Raw genomic sequence first — 19483 nt, 5'->3', positions numbered from 1 at the left:
TATAGATTAGTTTTGCCTGTTCTGGAATTTCATACAACTGGAATTGTATGGTATATACTCTTGGTGTCTGGTTTTTTAGAACCAAACTAGTGCTTCTGAGATTCATCCATGTTGTTGCATGCATGAGTATTAATTTTTCTTTAATGCTGATTTGTATTTCATAGATAGATATACCACAATTTGGTTTTCATTCTCCTACTGATGTGTGTTTGTAGTTTGGGGTTATAGTAAATAAAGTGATGAATATACTTGACAGAGTGTTTTTGAGAACATGTTTTTCTTTCTCTTTGTACAGTCCCTAGTAATGGAATTGCTGAATCATGAGGTAGTTTTATGTTTAACTTTATTAACAAATTGCCATATGGATTTGGCATATACATTCCTGCCAGCAATGTATGAGAGTTTCCTTTGCTCTAAATCCTTGTCAACATTTGTTTAGTATTGATAGTTTTTAATGTTTAAATTACAATTTCATATTTAAAATTTTAGCCATTCTAGTGAATATGGAGTGGTATCTCACTGTTTCCATTTGCATTTATGTGGTAACTAACAGTGCAAAGCATTGTTTCATGCTTTCATTGGCCATTCACATATCTACTGTTTTGACATATCTGTTCAAATCTATTACCCAATTTTAATTTAATTGTTTGTCTTTTTGTAATGGATTTGTGGGAGTTCTTTACACATTTTGGACACAAGTTGGATATATATGTATTTAATATATATTAAATAATATTAATTAAATATATATTTAATTTTTCTCAAGTCAGTGGCTTTAATTTTTATTTTCTTAATGATCTCTTTTGATAAGTAAAAGTTTCAAATTTTTATGAAGTCCATTTCTCAATTTTTTTTCTTTTAAGGGTAAAGAGAGAAGTCGCTCAGTCGTGTCCAACTCTTAGCGACCCCACGGACTGTAGCCCACCAGGCTCCTCCGTCCATGGGATTTTCCAGGCAAGAGTACTGGAGTGGGGTGCCATTGCCTTCTCCGGTAAAGGTAAAGACTTTTTAAGGGTAAAGACTTCTGTATTCTTAGAAATCTTGGCCTAAATTTTTTTCTAGTAGCTTTATAGTTATGCTTTTTTGCTCAGGTTGGCAATCCACTTTGAGAAAAGTTTGTGTAGGGTGTGAGGTTTGGGTTGAAGTTCATCCTTTTTTAAACGGATACTCATTTTTTCCAGTGTCATCTGTTGAAAATACTTTCCTTCCTCACTTAACTGTTGTGGAATCTTTGTGTACAATCATTTGGCCATAGGTTTGTGGATCTGTCTTGTCTCTATGGTGCTTTGTTGACATAATGGGGATCATGTGTCAATATCACACTGTACTGATTGCTGTAACTTTATAGTAGGTCTTGAAGGCAGGACTGTGAGTCCTCTAGTTTTGTTTTTCTTTTTCAGGAATTTCAGTCCCTTGCATTTCTTTTTTTGGTAGAAGTTTTTTTTTTTTTTTTTAATTAATTAACTAGGCTGCACTGGGTCTTTGTTGCTCTGTATGGGCTTTCTTTAGTTGTGGCAAGAGGGGTCTACTCTGCATTTCTGTGCAGGGGCTCCTCGTTGTGGTGACTTCTCCTGGTGTGGAGCACAGGCTCTAGGCACTCGGGCTCAGTAGTTGTGGCACATAAGCTCAGTAGTTGCGGCGCACGGGAAGTCCCTTGCATTTCTATATGAAGTTAAGAATTTGCTTTCAATTTCTACAAAAAACTATCTGGGCTTTTTTTTTTTCTCTTCTGTTTTCATATTAACCTTGATAATTAACCTAATACTCCATTTCATTATACCATGAAGTTTTCATTATGTTCAAGAAAGTCTTGGTTTCTGAAAAATACTTTAGAAACTGAAGTTTTATTCTATGATCATGTCTCTCAAACACAAATTATTACTGAAAAATCAAGTTTTCCCTTTATATCTAGTACAAGAATTCAGGCTGACTTCAAAAGCAGATGCAGGCTGATTGCTGTCATTTGAACATTAAGAAATGCCAACACAGAGGAAGCCAGACACGCTTATCAACACATTGTGAGTTAAACACTGTCACTCCGGGAAATTGCTTGGAGGCCAAAGTGATTGTAAAAAAAAACAAAGTAAGAGGCATATCTGAAAGTAAAAGACAGTTTGTGATTTAAAGAGGACACTCTGATGATCCACAATGTGGCATATTAAAAGTTTAGGTTATTATTTAAATGAATACATAAAAGTAAGAAAAAGACATTCCAGACTTGGCAGAGCCTTAATAATATGTCAGTGGGGGGTCCTAAGATGCCACTTGGAGAGCCTCAAACACAATGTTTTTAACCATCTGTTTTTCTGCTTGGTACCGAATAGGCATGTATCAGTTAATTCTACTATAGTTTGAATATAGGTGTTTTCTTCATTGTTTCTTGAATGACTGCCTATACATAGTTATTGGGGGCAGCGGTTTACAGAACATTCAGGAATACACTAGGGATTGAATAATTTGCATTCAAAAAACCCACAAAGGGAGTAACTTTGGGGACAATGGCTTCATTTATTCATTTTCTCAGGGACCTACTGTATAGTAGGAACCGTGTTAGGTGTTGGATACAGAATGATGAACACAACACGCTTCTCTTTCGTGTATACATTGTATACACTGCAAGCTTCATGAGACAGAAGCATATTGTGTTCATAAAAACACAACCATTAATTGTGAAACATACAACGAAGCAAATGATAAAAATGCTATGATAGAGTCAGTCATTAGACTGATCGGTGTTAGGGGAGGCGTCTGTGAGAAGAGAATATTTTACCCAGTGTAAAGTCAGATTATGTAAATTAAAGGAATTTCTCAGAGGGCCTCGAAGTAAGACATTGGTCACACCAACTGGGGTTAAAATGGGAAGCTCTGGGGGAGCTAATTTACAAAACAGACCTTTGAGTAGTGGAGGTGGCTTTGTGGAAGATAGTGGGAGGGAAGGAAGAGGTAAGTAGTAGACCAATAAAGTTCGGAAAATGATGCTAAAAGACAAGGTGAGATAAGTATATAATTTTTAGGGAATAAGCAGAAGATGGAGATAGTTGACAAGGCCAAAGTTTATGACAAAGTTATTAGACAGTGCTTGGTGTATCAGAGGTTCATTTAAATGGATGGAAAAATTTCCAAACCAATGAAAAAATATCATGTTAGAGCCTCTTATTTTTTCTTAGGCTCACCTCCCTGAAAGTTTTATTGTTACCAATGCTTTAAAAAAATCCACTCAAGTTCCACACTAATATATTGATGCTATGTGTTCTGAGGGACCTATTTATAGATGAGATGTTCTTTTACAAGATCATTTGAAGATCATCTGTGTGGGAATAAATTCCTTTGGGCAGAGACCAAGATATGTCCCATGGGATGCCCACTTCTGAATATACTGAATAGTACAGTGGTGGTCACATTTTCAAGTGAAAAAAAATTATTTTCTATGCACACTATTTTCATTTGGAGCTACTAGTTTGTGGGTCACATGTTTAATCTGGCTTCCCTGGTGGCTCAGTGGTAAAGAACCTGCCTGCCAATGCAGGACATGTGGTTGGGAAGATCCCTTGGAGAAGGAAATGGCAACCCAGGATTGGCAACCCTCCAGTATTCTTGTCTGGGAAATCCCACGGACAGAGGAGCCTGGCAGACCACAGTCTATGGGGTTGCAAAAGAGTCAGACATGACTTAGGGACTAAACAAAAACAACATGTTTCATCTGCAAATATGAGAATAATCCTATGCAGAAATTTCATGACCACCTGAAAATATTACTTCAAGTATTTATAATCTTTCTCAAACCATAAACATCATTCATTATTAATTCAGCCATGAAACTAGAATGTAATTGAAATAGTGAAATAGCCCATGGGTCTTGTAAAATCGGTTTTTATAAGCTGATTATCTTAGGGACAAATGTAATGACCCAATAAACACAATGCGTAGGATTTTCTGGAAGTGCATATATCACTTGCATCATTTTATCTTTTCAGTTCTTCCACAGATTATCTGTTCAGCTGTTATTGAATAACAGGAGTATCTCCCAGATGCCAGGAGTACAAGTTTTCATTCATGAGTATTTTGTTCCCTCCATGGTTCTGATACATTTTCCCTTCATATGTAGTTAATACTCTTACAAACTAGAACTCTGTGTTGTGGAATATAAATTGCTGATATTTTTTAGTGCACTCAGGATGACCTAAAAGGTGGGAATATGAATCTAAATAGTTAATTAATCACAACATAGATGAAATTTTTTTTAGCAATGAAAAAGCAAAACATGGAGAAATCAAATGTTAACAAGATACCTAGTGGACTTGGAGCTTTCCAGGGTGTCATAGAACTTTCTGGTTCCAGGAATGCTCAAAGCCAAAGCTAGTATGCCTTAGAAGATGGGGTGGTGCTGGTGGGTAGGCATGCTGGCTGAATGGGCCTCCTTGGTTCCTTTACAGACTACAAGTTTGCTTCCAGCAAACTATGCAAGCCATGTCTTCAACCCATACCCTTAGTTGAAAAGGAGACAAGTATGACTGCTAATTCTTAGCGAAATGCAAGTCAATGGTACCTACAATGAGGTACCACCTCACGCCAGTCAGAATGGCCAGCATTAAAAGGTCTACAAACAATAAACAGGAGAGGGTGTGGAGAAAAGGGAACCCTCCTACACTGTATCTAGACAAAACTATAATTAAAAAACATACATGCACCTTTATGTCCATAGCAGCACTATTCACAATAGCCAAGACATGGAAACAAGCTAAATGTCTATCAGCAGAGGAATGGATGAAGAAGATGTGATATATATACACACACACACACACATACACACACATATATATATACATACACATACATGTGGTATATATACAATGGAATACTACTCAGCCACAAAAAAGAATTAAAGAATTCCATTTGCAGTAACATGGATGTACCTACAGAGAATCAAACTAAGTGAACTAAGTCAGAGAGAGAAAGACAAATACCACATGACACCACTTATATGTGGAATGCAGAGAAGGCAACGGCACCCCACTCCGGTACTCTTGCCTGGAAAATTCCATGGACGGAGGAGCCTGCTAGGCTGCAGTCTATGGGGTCTCGAAGAGTCAGACACGACTGAGCGACTTCACTTTCACGCATTGGAGAAGGAAATGGCAACCCACTCCAGTGTTCTTGCCTGGAGAATCCCAGGGACGGGGGAGCCTGGTGGGCTGCCAACTATGGGGTCGCACAGAGTCGGACACGACTGAAGCGACTTAGCAGCAGCAGCAGCAGCAGCATATGTGGAATGCAAAATATGACACAAATGAACTTACCTATGAAACGGAAAGAGATGCACAGACAGAGAACAGACTGGGGCTGCCAAGGGGGAGGGGATGAGGGAGGGAAGGATTGGAAGTTTGGGATTAGCAGACGCAAACTATTATATACTAGATGGATAAACAACAAGGTCTTACTGTAGAGAACAGGGAACTATAATTAATATCCTGTGATAAACCATAATGGAAAAGAATATGAAAAAGTATATATATCAATGTATATATGTATAACCAAATCACCTTGTATAGCAGAAATTACCACAACATTGTAAATCAACTATACATCAATAAAATTTAAAAAAAAAGAAAAGGAGGCCAGTAAAGGCTGAAAATAGTAATGCGACCTAAAAATTAGGTGTGGTTTCAATAGCTGTCTAAAAAGCTACCTATAGTAGCTCCTATTTTTCAAAATTGTATAATTGTCACATCCAGTTCCTTGCCCATCTGAGTGAAGTGTTAGAATCTTTCTTTCCCAAGAAGTAGAAGGCGTTGGGAATGAAGGCAGCGTGTCCCATACTTGGCCTAATTTACTATAAAAATCTTCCAATGGAGTCATGAAGAGTCTGTGGTTTTCTTGCTGACCCTGAAGTGTGGGTTCCAACAGAACCATTATCATCAGATGATTTATCATCCTTAAAAATGGACTTTTCCAAAGACCTAAGGATGACCGCTTATAATTTATCACTTATTCTAAAATGAAGTGAAGATACTTGATAAATTGCTCAGCCTAGCTTCAGAGAGCTTGGGTGCACTCTGCTTTTCAGGTAGAGAAACAGCTTCCTTGACATAACTGCCTGGCTTTCTTGACCTTGTTGCCTAAACTGTTTAAGATTTTTGTTCTTTGAGTTCTTGATCTGCCCATTTTAGGGTTTCAAAACGTAGAACTAGTTCTTATGGCCCACTTACTGTTCAAACCACTAGATAAAAACGCGAACGTCAGTCTCTTTTTTAAAATGTAATTTTAGAAGCTATGGATAACTTGGTGTAATTGAACTGTAGGGGGCAGGAAAGAATTAGACAGCAGTGATTCTTCCTGCTGTGTGTTTTGGCCAAGGCAGACTTTTCTTGATAAAAGAAAGATTTTAGTCAAGCCTCTGCAAGATGATGTCATCTATAGTGGAATGGAGGAGACACTGATGGGTCAAAATACTTTTCAATAATGTTATAGACTCTTCCAGACAATACAAAGTCTAGAAAGTATTCCTTTTCTCAGCAAAAGCTGTGCACAGCACTACTATCTGAACAGCACAGAACAGAAGGAATACATGAGTCTTCTGAGTTAGGGGCAAGGAAGAGATAGGTCCTTCTATCCTTTATCTTGGGGCTTCCCAGGTGGCGCTTGTGGTAAAGAACCTGCCTGCCAATGCAAGAGATATAAGAGACATGGGTTTGATCCCTGGGTGGGGAAGATCCTCTGGAGGAGGGCATGGCAACCCACTCCAGTATTCTTGCCTGGAGAATCCCATGGACAGAGGAGCCTGGTGGGGTACAGTCCAGAGGGTCGCATAAGAGTCAGACAGGACTCAAGTGACAGCACACAGCACACACACCCTTATGTGTCACCCTAAATTTGCCCTGGCAGTATAGCTCCACAGCTAAGGAATTTTAAACTACAGGGTGAAGGGACCTTGACCTAAAAATACCCAGGGGCAGAGCATGGGAGTCACCTCTCTACTTCTTAGGATGCAGGGAATTTTTTTTTTTGCCTGCTTAGTATATAATTAGGGAACCACATGGTCCACATGGAGCTGACCCCACCCTGCAAGTCCAGATGTGGTCACCCATGGCCCAAGCCTGGCCCGTGAGAGCCTGTTCAGGACTCTGGGCGATCATTCAACAAAGAAGTTCTCTTCTCCACTGGTCTGGTTAAAGAGGTGAAAGGAGGGTCTGGTGCTGCCATGTCAGAAAAGTCTAATTACAGGGAAGCAGAACCCAGTGATGATGACTTTCCAATCTTTGGGCACTTGGATAAGGTGGCATAGCCCACATACAACCTCTAGGATGCCTGGGAAGCATGGAGGGAAGATAAAAGGAAAAAAGGGAAAAGAGATGGAAAGGGTAGACGAACGCTTACTCTTTGCTGTGAGGCCTAGGATGAGTTTCTTTGGGGAATAATAATAATCACCTCGCAGGGCTGTGATGAGGGTTACAGCAAATATGTTAGTTGCTAAGGAGGAACCTGCCTACCTACTGGCCGCCTGAAGAGCTGGAGGGATCTACGTTATTTTAGGCTTAACGTTAGCCTCTCAAGCACTCCATTCTGCGAGATTTGATTTTCCTCTTCTGTAAAATGAGGAGTTCACACTCGATCACCTGTGCGGTCCAGATCTTCCCAGGAAGCTTCTTCCCTTGGGAAAGCTCTGTGTACGCACGAATAATGCAGGTGCAATGACCCCGAATGCCCACCAGGGGCCACTGTAGGATACGGTTGACTCCTCGCTTCACCAGTCTTGTTAGGACTGCAGGCAGGTACCACCGGAGACAGTGGGAAACCCCGCTCAGCCGACACTACACACCCTGGGCAGGTCACGTGCTACACCCTCACTTTCCTTGTAATGTGGCGTGGACACTACCCTTTGCTTCCTCGCGTCGCAGTCATCCAGCAGGTGCTATATGTATTTGTTATTGATAAACTCTTCCTTCCAAGCCAGTATAGTTCAGGTAGGCATTTTCTTTCCCTGAAGAAAAGCATTGTGCTTAATTATAGAAACTAAAAATCTTGTGCCTCTGATGACAAGGTGAGTTGGAACACAAGCATTTAAGCAGGAGCTTGGCCCGGTTCTCTTTCATTCTCAGTTCTGGTATGTGCTGCCTGTCATCTCAAAGCTGTGACTGCCAAGAAGATGCCCGGTCTTGCTGGGACACTGTGTTAGAAGCAACAGTCGTCTCCCATAACTTGTCATTTCACGGACCACGTGAGTTCTAGCCTTAGGTGCAAGGGTCAGGGGAAGGTGGGGAGCATGTGAGTCTGAGTATGGGGGCATCTATGCTGTTCCTTCTCCCCACTGAAAAGCAATTCTATTTTTCAGAGGTGGTGGTTTAGTCGCTCAGTCGTGTCCGACTCTTGTGATCCCATGGACTGTAGCCTACCAGGCTCCTCTGTCCATGGGATTTTCCAGGCAAGAATACTGGAGTGGATTGCCATTTCCTTCTCCAGGGGAATCTTCCCGACCCAGGAATCGAACGTAGGTCTCCTGCATTGCAGGCAGATCTTCACCGACCGACCTATGAAGGAAGCCCATTTTTCAGAGAGGCTTACTTTATTTTGTGGGTCTGGAAGAGACGGTAATCTTAATAAATCACCATGTCCACTCCTACGTTTCCCATAGTCCCTTGAAGCTAGGGTTGAACCTGTGACTGTTTTGGGCTAAGGAACGGATTGGAAGTGACATGTGTCGCTCCTGGCTAAAGCAATTAAGAGTCTGTGTGTCACCTGCATCTCCCTCTTCGCCTGCTACTTTGACCTGTAGCCATGGGTTCCAGTTTGCATAGCTACAAAATGGAGGAGGATGGACTGAGTATGACTAAGAAAGAAACCTTTCTGCATTGCAACTGACAATTCCAGGGGTTGTTTTTGGGTACTGCAGCATTGCCCACCTTATCCTAACACAGTGGGAATGTGAACATGTACGGAGAAGGTGATGGGCTTTATCCAGAATCTAACTGCAGTCACTGACATTTTAATTCTTAATTCTTATTAATTTTGTTATTGACAAATTTGCGAGCATTGGGGAAAGGAACATTCCTATAAGCCGAGTGCTGTGTCAAGGAAAGTGCCAATATCTGGAAAGCAGATTTCTGGGTTCTAGTAGAACCTGGAAATTATCATATGGGCATTTAATTTTTTTATTATTTTTTAAACTTTTTATTTTGTATTGGTGTATGTGTATGTGTGTGTGTGAGTCACTCAGTCATGTCGGACTCTTTGTGACCCCATGGACTGTAGCCCTCCAGGATCCTCTCTTCATGGAATTCTCCAGGCAAGAAAACTGGAGTGGGTTGCCATTTCCTTCTCCAGGGGATCTCCCCAAGCCAGGGATTGAACCCAGGTCTCTTACATTGCAGGCAGACTCTGTATAGTCCATTATTAATGTTGTGATAGTTTCAGGTGAACAGTGAAGGAACTCAGCCCATATGGACATTTTAATGCACCCAAATAAGATGCATTTGAATAACACACGTGGGTGAATGTTGAAGCAATGGTCCTATGGAAAAATAGCCATGAAGTTTTATAAAGGATCCAGGTTCTAGGTGAAAGAAGCCCAATCACTCTTAAAATTCATGGAGGTGTTACAATGTCTTGCCATGCTCTGGAGAGCAAGGTTTTAGTGTGGTTTAAAAAAAAAAAAAACACAGACATTCCTCTTCTCTCTACCCAAGCCGAAATGGCATGCTATCCTAATTTTACCAAGATGAAAAGAACTTCAAACAATTTTTTCCCAAGCAGATTTATTTTTGATGTCCTTTGATTCCAAGTTCTAAACCAAAAGAAAGGAATTTTTAGTTTGATGGTTATGACCCTAATGGAGTTTTTTCCCCCCAGAACAAGACAGATAAGGAAATATTTAATAGAAAATTCTTCACTTATTACAAAATTCTGGTGCATACTGTTAAAGCTCACTGGTGATTAAGGATTTTTATGGTTAGTCACATGTGAGAGAGTCTACTTTCCACACGATACAGCTTGATTCGGCTTTATTTACTGACAGATTTAGTTTTAACTGGCTTTCTCCTATTCATATTTCCCCCCTTTTATTAAGTCAGATGCTAGAATGTTCTTCAGCAGCCCACGTCTTCTCACAGGACCTCAGGCTTGTCTTTCTGCCTTAGGGTTCAGTTTGAAAGTGAGTTATCTCCTCAAGGTCTCAACATCACTCCAATAAGAAGGAGATTCCTCAAGGATCCACAGCAGCTATCATGTCATGCTATTAAAGATGTCCTTAGAATCCAGACATTCAGCTCCAGGCTTCCCAGATGACAATCCTTGGTAAGCTGAGAGGGGTGCAATTCTCCTGAGTCCCCTGGAGACCTTCCCTTCAGGTGTCATAGATGTATTCTCTCTGCCTTGGGGGACCTGCAGGCATTGTTCCTAGATGGGAGCTCTGTCCCATACATTACATAGTGTGGAACAGCTGTAAGAGGCTACCCTTCTGTTTGCTTCAGTTTTAATACTCTAACTTAGGATCTTATGATTAACTATGAAAAATATAAAATACCAGTGAAAAGATATTCAACTTTTATAAGATGTATTTCATTTTAACTTATGTGGGCTCATGGTATCCTGGACTTGACCTGGATTAGCAGATTATGATGAGCTTTGGGAACAAATGGAGGAGCCCAGCTATTATCTCTGTGTTCACGATAGGCTTGCCACTGTCCCCGAACGTTTCAGGGGCATCCCTCTATTTTCTGAGGTGATACTGTTAAACCATATCTTTTTCCCTCAAGGTACTAGGGAGGGTTTACAAGGCTGTACAAACATTAACGTGCTAGTGATACAGTGCGTGGTCCGACTAGTTCCCTATTGCTGCATAACAGAGTACCCTGAAAGTTAGCAGCTTCCAACAGCAGACGTGTTAGCTTACATACTTTCTGAAGGTTAGGAATCCAGTTGTGGCTCAGTTGAGTGGATCTGGCTTAGTATCTCTCATGAGATTGAAGTTGAACTGCTGGCCAGGGCTGCATTCACCTCAGGGTTTGACTGGGGCTGTAGAATCTGCTTCTGTGCTTATGTGTATGGTTGTTGCCAGGCTGCAATTCCTTACTGACTGTTGGGAACTTATGACTCTGTGTGTGTGTGTGTGTGTGTTATTTGCTCAGTCATGTATGACTCTCTGTGACCCCATGGACTGTAGCTCGCCAGGCTCCTCTGTCCATGGAATTCTCTAGGCAAGAATATTGGAGTGGCTTCTCATTCCTATAGGGCTGCTCAAAACATGGCAGCTTGCTTTCCTCAGAGTGAGTGAGTCAGGAGAGAGGACCACAAGAAAGTGCCCAAGAAAGAAGCCACACTCTTTTGTAACCTAATCTTGAAGATGCCCTCCCTTCATTCTGCTGTGTGCTACTGGTCACACAGACAAACCCTGGTGTCACTGGGAGAGGAATACACAAAACTGCTAACAGCAAGAGGCGGGGATCAAGGGGGCCACCTCGGAGCTGGTTACCACACCTGCTCTTTCTTTCACCAACTCTCTTTTCCAGGGCGCCAGGACCTCTGACCCTTCGGTTCCTCCAATGTGCCATGCTCACCCTAGCCACAGTGCCTTGTACACCCTCCGTTCCTCTATCCCCTGGTTAACTGCTGGTCACAGTTCCCTCGACCATTCATTTCCTAGAGACGTCTCTGCTCTTAACATTGTTGTTAAGTTTACACTGAGTGCTTAATTAATTAATCTCTTTCTCTACCCACCCTCTGGATGATAAACTCGAAGCTTCTGGTCATTTTTACTCACGAATGTATCATTGGCTCAGTGGCTGACACAAAGTAGATTTGTTGAATGGATAAATTAATAAATAAAGAAGATCAAGGTCAGTGTAAGGGGGAAATATGTGAGAGGAAGGCCAGGTATGTAAGGATAATAGGTGTGTGAACTCAAATTATGTGAGGTGAAGAATTAGGCATTTCTCCTTCCTCTGATGTCCTCTATTCCTTTCCTTTTATCTACATGCCCCCTTTCTGCCTTTTTCCCCCTCTTCTCTTTTTCTATGAATTATCCTTTGGCTTGTCTTTACCACTTTACACTCTGTCATTGTCTCATTGATAGAAATTGTCAAAGGGGAAACACACAGGTAGGAACAGGAGAAAGAGAAGAGAAGTGAGCTGTGCAATAGGAGTAAATGTTTTATAACACCATCCTGGGCAGAGAACAGGAAGTTGAGGGAAAACTTTTCTTGACCAGGAAACATGCTGCTAGCTTGTTGTACAAGTGAGGATTTGGGGCAGAGTGTCTCCGACTGTTCATTCAATCATATATTCATTTAACAAACATTTAGGAAAAAAAAAACTTTCCCGAAGAATGGATTGAGTGTTAGGTATACAGATGGGCTGGGTGCTGGGGATATGAAGACTTAAGGAGACAGGCTTCCTGATATTAAGGAGATCACTGTCTCACATCTTGGTCCTCAAGTGTGGTCTAGGAATGGCTGCACCCACATCACCTGGGAGCCTGTCAGGAGTGTCACATCCTGGGCACCAACCTAGATGGACTAAATCAGGATTCACACATCAACCAGATGCCCAGGTCATCTGTATATCCATTAAAATGTAAGAAAGCGCAGACAAGTTAAAAAGCCAAGGACAACAGGTGAAGTGTCAGAGTGGACGTGATCACACAGTGCTATGGGCTCGCACTAGAACACCATGTGGCTCTTGGCTGCCGACGGCAGGCAATGTGAGCGGGGAGGCCGGGAGGTGGCAAGTGAATGGGAATTTGGAAAGGGAAGGGTTCCCGTGTGTAGTGTGCAGAGGGAACACAATACCTGGCAACTCACTGGTATTCAGAGGCAGGGCCCCTTCAGTTAAATTCTAGTTATTCAGCTAACTGATTGAGTAGCTGTACACCTGAAACTAACACAACATTGTAAATCAACCAGACTCCAATATAAATTAAAAATTAAATTAAAAATACAAGTTATTCAACCTGGGTTGAACTAGGGTTCAAAACAAGAAGTGACAAGAGATGAGGTTCAACATGTGGATGGAATCAGGTCAGGAACCGTTAACCATGCCCTCCTAACAAGGGTGGGTGTTATTTTTGAAGGCCTTGGGGAGTCATCAGTTATTCGAGTTTGCGCTGATGGGAAGTCATTCTGAGAGGGACAGGAGCAGAGTGAATAATACTGTAATAGTAATATTTACTGAGCATGTATTATATGGACATGCTATGTGCATGTGTGTGTGCTAAGTTGCTTCAGTCGTGTCTGACTCTGTGCAACCCCATGGACTGTAGCCCACCAGGCTTCTCTGTCCATGGGATTCTCCAGGCAAGAAATACTGGAGTGGGTTGCCATGCCCTCCTCCCGGGGATCTTCCCAAGTGCTATAACAAGTGTTTAAGATGCCTTATTTCACTTAACCAACTGAAGCAGCCTATGAGGAAGGTACTATGACAACTTCTAGGGGGACAGGCAATGGTCTTCCCTTTGCACGAGTTGGGGTGTAGGGAGAAGGTTCCCTTGGGGATGCTACAGAAAGGGGCAGAATACAGTGGCTTTATCTTTGGATCTCACCACTTATGCTGTCTTGAGGGTAACAGATTCTGCAGGGGAGATCAACACTTCTTCTGTCCGCCTTAATTTACTGCATTCTGTTAAAATCTGGTTTTGTTTGAAGGACTGTCTCTTTTGCCTCCTGACGTGGGTTACACATCATCAGCCAGCTTAACACAGAGACCCCAGACCACTGCAGGTGCTCCATGGGTTACTTTTAAAGCAAATTCCCTGAATAATCAGTTTGGTCAAAAAACACCAGGTGTCCAGTCTCACAACCCGTCAAGTCAAACCTGACTTTTGCATCCTGCGGAGAACAGTTTTTGCCAGGGTTGGCAGTAGCCAGAATTGGGAGGCAGGCCACATTTGTCTTCAGGCTCCTCTCTGCCTCCTCTTTTCAGAAAGCTGTCAGACTGAGTTGGATTTCTCTTCCTCATCAAAACACACCTGGCTTGTGTCCATCTCCACAGGATCCTCTCCGTCCCCAAGAAAATGTGCCATGAGGTATCAATGACCTAGACATTAATCCTTTCTAATGAGTCAGCCCATCAATAAAACTGTCCCTCCCAGATAACGGATGCCTTGTATTTAGAGTGGTGTTGATGTGAAGTTGAGATGGTTCTCTGCGGTGGGATGCCTTCTCTCCCTTTTCCATGACCCCCTGCTACATCAATGATGACAGAGAGAGAAAGAGAAAAACCTCTCTTTCCCTAACAGGTCTCATTTGTTCCTTCTCTCGGTGTTGCTGTTTCTCTGGCTAATACTAGCTGATCTTCTGGGTTATCTCTGTGACATGCAGCCCGATCATGGGCTCTGTCCATGGCATGCCAGAAGGGTGCGATCGAGGTTTACTTCATGACGCACGTCCCTGATTTTGCAATCTGAGTCCAGCACAGTCTCCTCTGTCTTCCCTTCAGCTACTGCCATGGGTGGTGCTCTCCACAGCAGTACAGGGCTGGCTCCCTTCTCATGGGAGCCTTCTTGGGTTGGGTGCCGGTCAGATGGCTCATGGCCATCGACCACCAAAAGGAAGGGCATGGAGGAAGCTTGCCAGTTCCTCTCCTCCTGCCTGGTGTCCCCCACCTGTTGTCCTCTCCCTTGCTCAAAGAACCCAGAGGCTGAGAAGCACATCTTCTGCCAGAGTAGATGTCAAGCAGTGTCCAGACAGCAGTCTCTCCTAGCATCTTCCTTGCAGGCACGTGCAGTTAGTGGTCCTTCTGGTGCCTGCCCCTCATTTGGATTCAGGATCGTGAGGATGCTCATGGAGGAGGTGAGGAAAAAGCCATTGGACTCCCCTGACTGATTGACTCTTCTGGCCCCAGTCTTCTAACATCATCTGGAGAAGTGGGAGAGGGCAGCCACTGAAGTTCACCTCCCTCCGAGGAAGCCCTGGGGGGAGGTGTTTGCTCCCATGTATTTATAACTTTCTTTAAAACAGGGCATCCTTAGGACCCTCCTACTCTGTTGGTGGGAATGTCTGTTGGTACAACCACTATGGAGAACAGTGTGGAGATTCCTCAGAAAACTAAAGTAGCATTACCATGTGATCCAGCAAACCCACTCCTGGGTATATATCCAGACAAAACTATAATCCCAAAAGGTACATGCACCTCTATGTTCATAGCAGCTATTCATAATAGCTGAGGTATGGAGACAACCTAAATGCCCATCAACAGATGAATGGATGAAGAAGATGTGGCACACATCCTGGATCTCCCACACTGCAGGCAGATTCTTTACCATCTGAGCCACCAGGGAAGCCCATGCGTCCGACTCTTTGTGACCCCATGGACTGTAGCCCACCAGGATCCTCTGTCCATGGAGATTCTCCAGGCAAGAATACTGGAGTGGGTTGCCATGCCCTCCTCCAGGGTATCTTCCCAACCCAGGGATCGAACCCAGGTCTCTGGTATTTCAGATGGATTCTTTACCATTTGAACCACCAGGGAAGCCTAATAGAATATTATTCAGCCATAAAAAGAATGAAACAATGCTATTTGCAGCAACATGGATGCAACTAGAGATTATCATACTAACTAAAATTAAAAAAAAGAAAAGGACAAATACCATATATCATCACTTACATGTGGAGTCTAAAATATGACACAAATGAACTTATCCATGAAACAGAAATAGGCTCACAGACAGAGAGAACAGACTTGTTGTTGCCAAGGAGTGGGGGAGGGAGAGGGATGGAGTGGGAGTTTGCAATTAGTAGATGCAAACTACTACATCTAGAATGGATAAACAACAAGGTCCTATTGTATAGCTCAGGGAACTATATTCAATATCCTTGGATAAACCATAATCGAAAAGAATATAAAAAGAATGTGTATATGTGTATGACTGAGTCACTTTGCTGTGCAGCAGAAATTAACACACACTGTAAATCAAGTATATTTCAACTAAAAAAAAAAAAAAAGAACAACAAAAAGGAGCATTTTAGCTCTAGTGCCAGTTCCTAGCCACAAGGAAAACTCTTACTCCAGTTCCAACTGTATAAGCATCATGCAAAAGCAAAAAATAATAAAATAAATAATGAATGGTTGGAGTAAAAGTTTTTAACATTCTATATGTCAAAACCTGACTTTAACAATGATGAACTGAAAAAATATCTGTGATGTGTATGCCAGATGAAGATTGTGATTCTTAGCATCTAAAAGCTATTACAAGCCAGTTAAAAGAAGAGGAGCCTTCCATTAGAAAAATAAAACAAAAGATACTAACAGGCAAGTAATATAAGGAGGTTGTAATATAAAATTGAAAATGAGAAACAATTCAACCTTACCAATCACTAAAGAGATAAAAAATGAAATTTGAAATGCATTTTTGTCTAACCAACAGCAAAGATTAAAGCAAAATAGTATCTAGTATGGCCAGAGGTTTCATGGATCACAGCCTTGTGGTGGCAAAGTGGCTTGCATAACTCTATGAAGCTATGAGTCATTCTGTGCAGGGCCTCCCAAGACAGACGTGTCATAGTGCAGAGTTCGGACAAAACGTGATCCACTGGAGAAGGAAATGTCAAACCACTTCAGTATTCTTGCCTGGAGAATCCCATGAACAGTATGAAATGACAAAAAGCTATGACACTGGAAGATGAGCCCCCCAGGTTGGAAGGTGTCCAATACACTACTGGGGAAGAGCAGAGGCAATTACTAAGAGCTCCAGAAAGAATGAAGTGGCTGGGCCAAAGTGGAAAAAGCAGTCGGGTATGGATGTGTCTGGTGGGAAAAGTAAAGTTTGATCCTGTGAAGAACAATATTGCATAGAAGCCTGGACTGTTGGGTTCATGAATCAAGGTAAATTGGATGTGGTCAAGCAGGAGATGGCAAGAGTGAACATTGACATCTTATGATTCAGTAAACTAAAATGGATGGGGATGGGTGAATTTAATTCAGATGACCATTATATCTACTACTGTGGGCAAGAATCCCTTAGAAATGGAGTAGCCCTCATAGTCAACAAAAGAGTCTGAAATGCAGTACTTGGGTGCAATCTCAAAAACAACAGAATGATCTCCATTTGTTTCCAAGGCAAGCCATTCAACATCACAGTAATCCAAGTCTATGCCCCAACCACTGATGACAAAGAAGCTGAAGTTGATGGGTTCTATGAAGACCTACAAGACCTTCTAAAGTTAACAGCAAAAAAGATGTCCTTTTCCTCATAGGAGACTGGAATGCAAAAGTAGGTAGTCAAGAGATACCTGGAGTAACAGGCAAGTTTGGTTTTTGAGTACAAAATGAAGCAGGGCAAAGGCTAATAGAGTTTCATCAAGAGAACACGCTAGTCATAGCAAACACTCTCTTCCAACAATACAAGAGATGACTCTGCACGTGGAAATCACTAGATGGTCAATACTGAAATCAGATTGATTATGACAGTGACTGCAGCCATGAAATTAAATGATGCTTGCTCCTTGAAAGGAAAACTATGACAAACCTAGACAGTGTATTCAAAAGCAAAGATATCATTTTGCCAACCAAGGTCCATATAGTCAAAGTTACGGTTTTTCCAGTAGTCATGTAGGGATGTGAGAGTTCAACTCTGAATATTCATTAGAAAGACTGTTGCTGATGCTGAAGCTCCAATACTTTGGCCACCTGATGCCAAGAAATGACTCACTGTAAAAGAGCCTGATGCTGGGAAGGATTGAAGGCAAAAGGAGAAGGGGGAGGCAGAGGGTGAAATGGTTAGATAACATCACTCAGTGGACATGAATTTGAGCAAACTTCAGGAGATAGTGGAGGACAGTGGAGCCTGGTGTGCTACAGTCCATGGGGTCACAAAGAGTCAGACATGACTTAGTGACTGAACAACAACAATAGCCAAAGTCTAAGAAAGAGATATTTTTGTATACTAATTGTAGATGTATGAATTTATATAACTTCTTTGGAAAATGTTTTGTCAATAAATATAAATATCTTTAAAATTTTTCATCCCTTTAGAGTCTGCACTTGAACTTTTGTGAAAACTTGGAAGGTAATAAAATATTAATATCTGACAAAATGTGGTTGATTAAATGATGAAATACTGTACAACTATTAAACATAACATTGTATGAAGATACTTAATAACAGGAAATAGTGTTTTAAAAGTATTATGAAACAATTTCATGTTATAAAAGAACTTCAACTATTTGTACAAATTGAAAAAAGAAAATTGCTTCAAAATATTAACTAAAGTATTGAGGGGTGGGAAATGAAGGGAGAGAGAAGGAGGGTGATAATGTTTCTTTATTTTCTATAGTGCATATGTACTCCATTTGTGTCAAGAAACTAAACATTAAGAATCATAAAAATATGGCAAAGAAATTAAAGGTAGAAAAATGATAAGCAAGTAAGGATAAATTTAATATATCAAGTGTATATCCCAACATCCAACACACTAAAAGAGATGAGCCTTGCATTTAAGAAGTACTGTTCTCTCAAGAGAATGAGAAGACGAGCCACAGACTGGGAGACAATATTTGCAAAAGACACATCTGATAAAGGACTGCTGTCCAAAATACACAAAGAACTCTTATGGCTCAAAAACAAGAAATCAAACAACCCAATGAAAAAGTGGGCAAAAGACCTAAACAGGTATTTCACAAAGAAGATATACAGATGGCAAGTAAACATATGTCAAGATGCTCAACATTATATGTCATTATGCTTAGTCGCTCAGTCGTGTTTGACTCACTCAGTCATGTCTGACTCTTTGCGATCCCACAGGCTATAGTCTGCCAGGCTCCTCTGTCCATGGGGACTCTCCAGGCAAGAATATTGGAGTGGGATGCCATGCCCTCCTCCAGGGGATCTTCCCAACCCAGGGATTGAACCCAGGTCTCCCACATTGCACACAGATTCTTTACCATCTGAGCTACCAGGGAAATGCAAATTAAAACAACAGTGAGATATTGCTACACACTATTAGAAACACCGGCAATACCAAATGCTGGTGACGACGTGGAGCAACAGGAACTCTCATTCATTGCTGGTAAGGAATGATGTTATATAGCCACTTTGGAAGACAGTTTGGCAGTATTTCACAGTACTAAATATACTATCAACATATGATCCAGCAAGCATGCTTGTTGGTGTTTACTCAAGTGAACTGAAGATTAATGACCACACAAAAACCTGCATATGAATGTTTATAGCAGTTTGATTCATAATCGCCAAACTTGGAAGCAACCAAGATGTCAATAAGAGAATGGATAAATACACTGTGGTACATCCAGACAATAGAATATTATTCAGAGCTAAAAAGAAATGAGCTATCAAGCTATGAAAAGCCACAGAGAAAATGTAAGTGCATGTTCCTAAGAGAGAGAAATCAATCTAAAAAGACTGTATACTGTATAATTGCAACCATATAACACACTGAAAAAGGCAAAAATATACAGAAATAAAAAGATTAGTGGTTGCCAGGGGTTAGGAGGGAGGGAAGGATGAATAGACAAAGCACAGAGGATTTTTAGGGCAGTGA

Source organism: Bos javanicus, chromosome X, assembly GCF_032452875.1.
Source record: "Bos javanicus breed banteng chromosome X, ARS-OSU_banteng_1.0, whole genome shotgun sequence".
Classification (NCBI taxonomy): domain Eukaryota; kingdom Metazoa; phylum Chordata; class Mammalia; order Artiodactyla; family Bovidae; genus Bos; species Bos javanicus.
The sequence above is the reverse complement of the archived record's forward strand: the minus strand, read 5'-3'. Positions refer to the sequence as shown.